Source organism: Stegostoma tigrinum, chromosome 4, assembly GCF_030684315.1.
Source record: "Stegostoma tigrinum isolate sSteTig4 chromosome 4, sSteTig4.hap1, whole genome shotgun sequence".
NCBI classification, from domain to species: domain Eukaryota; kingdom Metazoa; phylum Chordata; class Chondrichthyes; order Orectolobiformes; family Stegostomatidae; genus Stegostoma; species Stegostoma tigrinum.
The window spans coordinates 93906438-93917427 of record NC_081357.1 but is presented as its reverse complement, the minus strand read 5'-3'; the positions used below and the strand labels follow the sequence as shown (position 1 = coordinate 93917427).

General features: G+C 41.9%; 1 protein-coding gene across 1 annotated transcript in view; it reads left to right on the top strand.

The window, feature by feature from the left end:
* The window catches only part of capn9 (calpain 9), a 77079-nt gene that overhangs the window by 716 nt on the left and 65373 nt on the right, over positions 1 to 10990 (top strand). The gene's annotated exons all lie outside the window — the stretch shown is intronic.

Below are 10990 nucleotides of genomic sequence, written 5' to 3'. Positions count from 1 at the left end.
AGAACGCCATTTCCCGCAGCACATCCTTCACACCCCGCCCCCGCCACATCCGCCCAAAGAGGATCCCCCTCGTTCTCACACACCACCCCACCAACCTCCGGATACAACACATCATCCTCCGACACTTCCGCCATCTACAATCCGACCCCACCACCCAAGACATTTTCCCATCCCCACCCTTGTCTGCTTTCCGGAGAGACCACTCTCTCCGTGACTCCCTTGTTCGCTCCACACTCCCCTCCAACCCCACCACACCCGGCACCTTCCCCTGCCACCGCAGGAAATGCTACACTTGCCCCCACACCTCCTCCCTGACCCCTATCCCAGGCCCCAAGATGACTTTCCATATTAAGCAGAGGTTCACCTGCACATCTGCCAATGTGGTATACTGCATCCATTGTACCCAGTGTGGCTACCTCTACATTGGGGAAACCAAGTGGAGGCTTGGGGACCGCTTTGCAGAACACCTCCGCTCGATTCGCAATAAACAACTGCACCTCCCAGTCGCAAACCATTTCCACTCCCCCTCCCATTCTTTAGATGACATGTCCATCATGGGCCTCCTGCAGTGCCACAATGATGCCGCCTGAAGGTTGCAGGAACAGCGACTCATATTCTGCTTGGGAACCCTGCAGCCCAATGGTATCAATGTGGACTTCACCAGCTTCAAAATCTCCCCTTCCCCCACTGCATCCCAAACCCAGCCCAGTTCGTCCCCTCCCCCCACTGCACCACACAACCAGCCCAGCTCTTCCCCTCCCTCCACTGCATCCCAAAACCAGTCCAACGTGTCTCTGCCTCCCTAACCTGTTCTTCCTCTCACCCATCCCTTCCTCCCACCCCAAGCCGCACCTCCATTTCCTACCTACCACCTCATCCTGCCTCCTTGACCTGTCCGTCTTCCCTGGACTGACCTATCCCCTCCCTACCTCCCCACCTAGACTGTCCTCTCCACCTATCTTCTTTTCTCTCCATCTTCGGTCCGCCTCCCCCTCTCTCCCTATTTATTCCAGAACCCTCACCCCATCCCCCTCTCTGATGAAGGGTCTACGCCTGCAACGTCAGCCTTTGTGCTCCTGAGATGCTGCTGGGCCTGCTGTGTTCATCCAGCTTCACATTTTGTTATCTTGGATTCTCCAGCATCTGCAGTTCCCATTATCGCTAATACACAACAGCTGAGGTTTCTGTAAATGGCAACTGAGAGCTGTATGTATGATATCTTAACGCTGTGTACTGTGACTGAGGACTGCACACAGAGACTGAGGATTGTGTACCTTGCGATTGAGAGCTGCATACACACACACAGCTTTGTACATGGGGACTGAGGGCTGCACACATGAAAACTGAGTTCCGCGTACTCAGTAACTCAATGTTGTGGGTTTGGCAACCGATGGTGTGTACATGGGCTGAGTGCTGCAGACATAACTCCACGGCTAACATCCTGAGCTACCATTGACCAAAAACTGAACTGGGCTAGCCAAATAAATAGTGGTTGCAACAGAACGTCAGAGATTAGGAACCCTGCAGCAAGTAACTGGCCTCATGTCTCCCAGAGCCTCTCCATAAACCACAAGTCAAAGTGTGATGGAATGCCCCAAGGCTTCTGGATGAGTGCGGCTCCAACAACCTGGACAAGCTTGACACCATCAACTTGATAGGCATCACATCCACCACCATCAACATTCACTCGTTCAGCAGAGTGTACCATCTCTAAGATGCATGTCAGGAACTTAGCAAGGTGCAGTCAATTGCATCTTCCAAACCCAAGACCCAGAAGGACATTGGTAGCTGATCCATTGGAATACTAACACTAGCAAGTTCCCCTCCAAATCTCTCACCATCCTGACTTGGAAATATATCACTATTCCTTCATTGAGTGAGTCAGTTAGCACGGTGGCCAGATGACTAAAGTTTGTTGCCAAATGATGTCAACATCAATGGATTCAATGACATACTGTCTGTGGTAGAGCATTGATAGCTCCTTCTCTGTCTTACCCCATACCTGATCATGGCATCTCTCAAGCTATAAAACCATCTGTCTCGCTTTAACAGAACGCGATGCCAACTGCCCCTCTGGGAGCACTTCCACCACATTGACTACAGCAGTTCAAGAGGGCAGGTCACTATCATTTTCTCAAGGATGGCTGAAATGCCCTATCAACTTAGAGACATGCCAGGCAGTGAAGAGTTAGACTCATTGCTGAAAAACTGTCATCACATCCCACGTAAATAACCAAAAGAAACCGGGGGCTGCAAACATGCAAAGCAGGGTCACTGACTGACAAGGGAATGAAGTGTCCATCTGTATACATGATTCAAACATTAAAACCTATTGGCACAGTGTGTGCCCATTTATGTGATCACCGTGTGTATACATAAAGAAACATATGAAGGGGCAGTGGGGGACTGAGATTCTGTGTAAATAGTTTGCTAGATTGATTTTCAGGGGATGTCCATGCTTCAGAATCAATCCACCAGCACATAAGTGCTGGAATTCTTTATTTTTAAAATACTGGAGGAGAAAAAGCTAACATTTTTTGCAGAAAAGCAAATGTTTGGTCTACAGAAGTAATATCTATTGTGCCTTCAATAGTCATGACCTTCCAAAGACATTACACTAGTCCATGACTTTATGAGCATAATATTGTAGTATAAGTATATGATGCTGCATACATGCAGAAACAATGGCACATTGTTATAGTGCCTGGACAAGTACTCTCACAGCCAGGACTAATGATCTGGTATGACATGAGTTCAAATATCATTGCAGCAGCTGGTGAATCCAAATTTAGATAATTGAATAAATCAAATATAGTGATCACGAAGCTGCTACATTGCCATTAAAAAAAACCCATTTGGTTCACTAATTTCCTTTAAGGGAGGAAATCTGTCATCCTTACTCAATCTTATTGAATGTGATTCCAGATTATGGTTATCTCTTCACTGCCTAATAAATCACGAAGTTGTATCAAGCTGCTAAAGAAAATTAAAATGAGAATAAATTGGACGGAATACTCAGCACCAACCATGGCACCAGACTAGGACACAAGAAATTCCCATCCAGCTCCATCAACCCCACAAACTCCTCCTAATGTAGGCTTGGGTAGTAAGTGCTGAGCTTGCCTCTGATGCCCAAAGAATTTTTTAAAAAATAAATCATTACGTTACAAGCCACTCAAAGCGAAGAGATATTAATAACTTTTCAAAACAGGGTAAAGGGGAATAAAGAACATATTATTTAAAAGAACCCTTTAAAAATATTGTCAGCTTGATGAATACTCATCTATACTCACAAATAGGTGTGAAGCTTGGTTGAAAAGGGAAATAAAAGCTACCCTCTGCTGGCTATGACTGAATGGCGCCAACAGAAAGTTGACGTTTAGGAAGAGGAAATGGAAAATCTAGCTTTGGAAAGCTGTCTGTAGGGCAAAAATTCTATATTCCAGCAAAAAAAAGCAAAAAAAGCTGTGGAAAATGGAAATCTGAAACAAAAACAGAAATTGCTGAAGAAACTCAGCAGGCCTGGCAGTATCTGTGAAGAGAAAGCAAAGTTAACATTGGGGTCAGGTGATCCTTTTTCAGAACTACTTCTATTCTGAAGAGGGATTACCGGACTCGAAAAATTAACTCTGCTTTCTGTCCACAGATGCTGTCAGACCTGCTGAGTTTCTTCAGCAATTTCTGCCAGTTTTTTCTATATCCCAGCTCACCCTTGTATTCTAGCCCTCCCTCCAGTCCTAGCTGTACCTCATATCTCAGTTGTCCCTCGTATCCCAGCCATTTGTTAATATATCAGCACTTCCCTCATATTCTGGCATTTCCCTTCTATCCTCATGCTTCCCAGCATTTCCCTTGTATTCCAGCATTCACTAGTGTCCAGGTATCATTCTTAACTTTCCCCTGCTCCCCACCAGGTGAAGACCTCTTCCCACTGAGGCAGAAGTTCCTCTCTGGCACTATTCCCTACTAACATAACATTACAGCTGTGGAGCCACAGTCCTGACCACATCACCTTCTGTCTCTACCTCCGTCTCTACATTTCTCTTCCTCTTCCATTCATTTTGACCCCTTATCTTCTCATTATGTGGTCTGCCTCTATAACTCCCTTCTTGTGCCTCTTCCTCCAAATTCTCCCTAATGACGAGGAAGTGACAGTGTAGTGATGATATTACTGGACTAGTATTCCAGAGAGTGCTGTGGGGATATGGGTTCACACAATAAAAAGAATTCTGCAAAATATTGCTAGAAGCTAATGACCCATTGTCAATTGTCAAAAAAACCTAATGTTCACCAATGTCCTTTTGGAAACAAAATTGGCCATTCTTACCAGACCCATAGCAATGTGGTTGATTCTTAATTACTTCTGCAATGGACCCATTCAAGAGCAATCAGGAATAGGCAATGAATGCTGGCCATACTGGCAGTGCTCACAATCTAAGGAAGATTTTATTTTGAGAAACTGACCCTGCTGTATTCTACCTTAGTCCATTGCCACTTTTATTCTGCTTGATCTGTATTCATCATGCAAACAACAGATCACTTACAATGCCAACAACTAAAGAGAGGTTTGATGCCAGATCCATTTCCTCCTGTTCTGATCTTTTATGCTCTACACCCATTGTCTAACTTCTCCCGCTGACCGATGCAATGTGTGACACTGGGTTCTAAAAACTAGACTAGGTGATATTATGAAGGAGCTTGTACAATGAGCTTAGCATTCCTGAGCTCTGGCAGGGAAAGTAAGCCAGATTTCCTGTTCTGATCATTGTTACTGTAAATACAGATTTTATCATCCACGAGTACTCACATACTTTGCATTCACCAACAGTGACAAAATGCAGAGGTGCACTGCCCAGCCCATTGAAGGGTGTGACCGCCCACTCATAAGGGAGGCTTTGTTTCAGCATCAATGATTTAAGTGATGTTGATTTGCCATGTTGGGGAAAAAATAATAATTTCCTTAGAACATGTATCCTAATATTCTGTCTCTGAATGATCATTTGAAAGACATCCATGTGGTTGGTCTGACTGAATAGATTGTTGAGGTGGATGATATGGATTTACATGGAATTAACAGTTCAGAACCGGGCCAATCGGCTCAACTGGTCAATGTTGGTGCATGTGCTCCACATGCACCACCTCCCACCGACCTCCATCTCACTGCATCAATAGAACCCTCTATTGCTTTTCCTATATGTGCCTATCTAGTTCCCCTTAAATGCACTGATTATTTATACTCCAAGTTCCAAATTCTCACCACACTCTGGGCAAGGAAGTATCCCTGAAGTCATTATTGCATTTATTAGTCGTTTATCTATATTCACAGCTCTTAGTTTTAGACAAGTGTAGACATTTTTCAACATCAAATACTTTAATACCCCCTTTGCCTGTACTTAGACAGTGAAGAGAGCCTGTTCTGTCTTTTCTGATCAATATAACTTCCCAGCATTGATACTATCCTTGTAAATTTTGAAGTAAATGAACTGCTTCAGCTCCTGTCCTGCCCACAGTAATTAATAACATTTCTATTATGCAAACCAAAAAAAGATGAGTCAGAAATATTTTGTTTCTATGACATTACAGGTTTCATCAACTTTCAGAAGCAGCCCAAACTCCACCTTTGTGTTTTTTTAAACAGGTTTGTACTTACAAACGTACAGACAAGGAGCAGAACTGGGCCATTTAGTCCTTCAAACTTGCTCCACCTATTGATAAGAGCATGGCTAATCTGAGTACAACCACAAATCCGCATTCCTGCTTACTCTTGATAACCTTTCACAATCTTTGCCTCCAAAAATCTGTCACTTCTACCTTAAAAGTATTGAGGCTCTGCTTCCACGACTATTTCAGGGAGAGAGTTCCAAGGACTGACACTTCTGTACAACAAAAAAAGTGTTGCTTCATCTGTTTAAAAGGGATAATCTCTTATTTTCAAAGTCCATAGTCTATTCAATTTGATTACATGAAACGTACATGAAACAGGCTGTTCATTTCAGTCAGGCTATGTTTGCATATATACTTCACTGAAGGCTCTCAATCTAATTCTATTACCACAACTTTCTACTCCCCCCACTCTCTCATGTATATCTATTAATGTTATGTACTTCCATTTACCTTATGTTTGTGAGTTCCACATTCTCACTACTCTTTGGATAAAGAAGTTCATACTAAATTCCCTATGGGATTTCTCATTGACCATCTTATATCGGTAGTTTCTGGTTTTCCCTTTTATGTCTTCACCCTTTCAAAATCTTTCATAACTTTAAAGATTTATTAGGTCACCTCCGTTTAGCTTCTTCCGATAAGTATAAATGTTCCTGTTAAGTGTATCAATCCATAGTCTGATAGCCTGTTAGGAAGGGTCAACTAAATCATGTCTTTGGTTGCCATGGTTTATGGTCAAAATCTGGTTTGAATTTGGGCCCTAAATTCCCTCCAGGTAGCATCTGATTTCCAACCTGCCTTATTTCTGCCCATATTGTGTTTTAAAAGAAGAAAGACTGCATTTATATAGCACTGCTACAACTTCAAGATGCTCCAAAGTAACTTTTCAGCAATGTGGGAAATACAGCAGCCATTTTATACACCAAATGTAATGATATGTGATATAATACCAAGCAATTCAGTCATTCTTTAGTGTTGATCTCTTCAGTCCAATTGAGGCGTTAGACATAGTCTGCATGTAAAATCTGAAGAGAAAGGCTGTATCTCTGAACATGTAGTGCTTCCTGAGTATTGCACTAGAAATATCAACCTGGATTATGTATTTGAACCCATTACTTGTTGACCTGGAGACAAGATGTTACCTATTGAGACCAATTAAGTTCTCAAGAACATCCAATATGGCTTCCACCTCAACTATTCCTTGTTTTAAAGTGGCAGGAAGTTGTGGCTTACACCATCTACTGGCCAATCCTCAAGCAGCCCTCACCTGTCTACCCTTCTGCAAAAACTCCATCACCATCACCGTACTTTAATGTTCAAAATTTCACAGCCAAGTATGTTGTCACAAATGGGGAACTTTAGCAGTGAAGAATGATTGGAACAGCTGGGGCTGTTTTGGATGGAACAAAGGAAGCTGACTGAGGGGGATTTTAATTAGGATGCATAAAATTACGAATGACCTAGACATAGGAAGAATCTTATTTTTTAAAAAAACTTCTTTGGTGAAATAACTCCTCAGAGGCCAGCATCCCAACATCAATAACACTTCATTTACAAATGCATAGCCTCTCACAAGAGCACTGCCTCTCTCTGAGTCAGGCATTCAGCATCTCAGTTTCCCTGAGATTCATCCTTTTATGTCAGCCAGATCTCCCTGATTGGACCAGATTAACAGCCCAAATCGGGGAACACATATTCTATGATAACATAGTGTGAAGCTGGATGAACACAGTAGGCCAAACAGCATCAGAGGAGCAGGAAAGTTGACGTTTCGGGTCGAGACCCTTCTTCAGAAAAACCCAAAATGTCAACTTTCCTGTTCCTCTGATGCTGATTAGCCTGCTGCGTTCATCCAGCTCTACACCTTGTTATCTCAGATTCTCCAGCATCGGCAGTTCCTACTAGGTCTCTAACACATATTCTGTGATGTCCAGCTGGCTGACCTCATTACAATCGCTGCACATGGGACATGAGTGTTGCTAGTAGAGCCAATAATTTATTGCCCATCTTTAATCATCCCTGAAATCAGTGGCTTGGTTGGTTATTTCAGAAGCAGTTAAAATTCATTTCTATTGCTGTGGGTCTTGAGTCACAAGCAAGCCAAGGAAGATGTTGAAAAATGGGGGAAAGTCACCCATTCAAGTTGAAGATTTGGTCACTATATACGGTAATAAATTAATATAGCGCTTGGGTGGATCAGCAACTACACTAGTAAAATCATTGTGAAAGATTAATGAGCAAGTGTTGTCTTGGTTCTTTCTTATCTAAAGGCTGCATTTTGTGTCTTTTAGGATATTGTAAATTGGTGTTACTGTAAAATGTGCATTATTCATTGCACACACTAAGAATTGGTGGTGCAGTAAATAAAAATGCCAGTTATCAGGGGATTGCCAAGTATTAACAGTGTCTGTTGGAGAGGTTGATAAGATGTGCATTGCCTTATGTAGTGATACTTTGAATGCCTCGGATAGGAAGAACTGGATAACAAAGACCACCTTTGTAAAGCTTAGTAAAGAAAGCAGTAACTAAATCATTATGAATAGCAGGGAAAGGGATGGATGACATGAAAAGAAGTACTGCTTAACACTTGTTGTGTTGAGTTGCTGCAAAGGATCACTTCCTGGCTGTTACTGAGATCCATTGCTGCATTATGTGAACAGCTGAGTCACACACCCTCTCTGTAAAAAAAGAAGAAACAAAATCTAGGCAACCATGAATAAATAGTTTTAAATCTAGAATATCACCCTTGACGGAAAATGAAAACATTTTAACATGTACATGGTTCGTAGCCTTTGTGGGCTCAGTGCGATTACCAGAAATTTTGATTGGTAGAGCATTCCTGTTGCCAAGACCCAGCTAATGTGAATTTTACTGTAGTATGTATGGAATGTATATGTCAAATGTTTGAATTATTACAAGTATTTTGAACCAACTAGTGTTTGCTGTAGTTGGTCTGGCATGGTGAAATTTGGCCCTGGGCTCAACACTGAACTGTGAACTCACTAATTAGAGCTTATAAGAATGGGGTTGTGTTGTGAGATTTAACTAGTATTGATGTTGGATTGCATAATATGAACATGTTAAAGCAAGTGATATGATTCTGTGCCTGTTAGACCCGGTGTCTGTCTGTATTTGAATAACAAAAGGAAATGGAACAAGAAAGCAGTCTGATTACATCAGTGTCCTGTTGGGATGCAAACTGTACAAGTCTGCCTCCTTGCTTAGTGTAGTCAAGTGACCCCTACTTTGGGAACTTACTGCAAACATCCAATTTGGAGTCAGTTCAATGAAGATACAGTACAAGCAAGACTGTTGTCCTGCAAGTGTGTAAAATGCAGTTGGACTGGAGCTGAGACTGATTATTGAAGAAGTATATAAAAATAAAAACAAAGTTGCTGGAAAAGCTCAGCAGGTCTGGCACTATCTGTGGAGGAGAAAACAGAGTTAACGTTTCGGGACCTTCTGAGGAAGGGTCACCGGACCCGAAACAGATGCTGCCAGACCTGCTGAGCTTTTCCAACAACTTTGTTTTTGTTCCTGATTTACAGCATCTGCAGTTCTTTTGGCTTTTATATAAAAATAAAAGCTGTTAAATTAATTTACAAAAAATTGAATGTGCAGGACTGCTGGAAGCTGCTCAAAGCTGCAAGAAGCTACAGAAAATTAACTTTTAAAAAGCAGACAGTGATGGAAAGCACAGGTTAAATCACAGAATGGCAACATTTCTTTCTTTCCCAGCATCAGCTGAAATGAGAGGTGACATGGAACGGAACTAGCATTGTTTTTTCCACTTACAGTGGCAAATCTAGGCAATTGTTAATTAAATCTGTCACAATCTAAATTAATTAGCAAACTAGAGTAGCTATGACTAGCTATAACTAGTATCACTGCTGGGGAGAGACTGTTTCAAAATGTGTTCCACCCTAAATCTTTCTGAAGAATGGGAAAAAAAACAGACTGCAGAAATTTTTAAAGTCTGGAATGCATTCTTTTAATCCCAACTGAAGACAACTTACAAATGCTTTGCGTTAGGACCCAAGATGAGAAAGAATTCATTGATCAATATGTGACTATATTAACAGAGTTCTCAGAATCCTGTTAACTTGCACAACTAAAATATGATCTAACTGAAAACAGCATTATTTTAGGCAAAAGAGACTTTGCAGTGAGAGCAAATTTACTGAGTGATTAACATATGCAGAAGCACTAAAGTTATCAATCAGCAACTGGAACATATTCATGGAAGATTACAAAGTAAAAACCAAACGATCTGCTGTCAGACCTGCTGGGCTTTTTCAGCAACTTCTGTGTTTGTTCCATGGAAGAATACACAGGCCTTGTATTATGTTGATAGACATTCCAGGCCAGAAGGACAGAAACATCACAGATGAACAGAAGGATGCAAATACTGAGGATGATATCACGTGAAGGAAAAGACATTATGTTCAGTATTCTCACTGCAAGAAGCTGAATCATTTTGAACACGTGTTTGGCCAGAAAGAAGCACCAACGAGTAGATAAAGATGGCTAGTGGAGAGACAACAGCTGAGGAATCACTCATTATCATACAGTATGTTTATTCAATCACGTTAATAGGTGATAAATGATTTGTGACTGTTGGAATGAGGACTGTGGAAGAAGAACACCAAGACAACATGAAGCGTCAGTTAGACACTTCTGTGTCACTGCAATGTCATGACCTTCACCAACCTATGCAAAGTGTCTGAACATGGTGGTCCAAAAATGAAGACCTTGAAAGTAAGCTTTTCTTATGAAGGGTCTAGGCCCGAAACGTCAACTTTTGTGCTCCTAAGATGCTGCTTGGCCTGCTGTGTTCATCCAGCTCCACACTTTGTTATCTCAGATTCTCCAGCATCTGCAGTTCCAATTATCTCTGATACAGTTTTAACCTTGAAAATAAGGTTGAGGCTATATGACAGTAATATACTCATGCCAAGAGGACAGATTATTCCACATGCCCATTGCAATAACATCATAGAATCATACCATAGAATCCCTACAGTGTGGAAACAGGCCATTTGGCCCAACAAGTCCTTACCATGCCTCCGAAGAGCATCCCACCCAGACCTATTATCCTCCTCCTGATTTCCCATGTCTAACACACCTAAACATTCCTGGGCACTATGGGCAATTTAGCATAGCCAACCCACCTACCCTGCATATCTTTGGACAGTGGGAGAAAAGTGGAGCACCCAGAAGAAACCTTCTCAGAATGAAGATCTGCAGTTCCAGATAATAGACTGCATTCATGTCAACTGGAACAAGTCTAAAAGTTTGACTGGTAATCTTTATTGTGCCAAAGGAG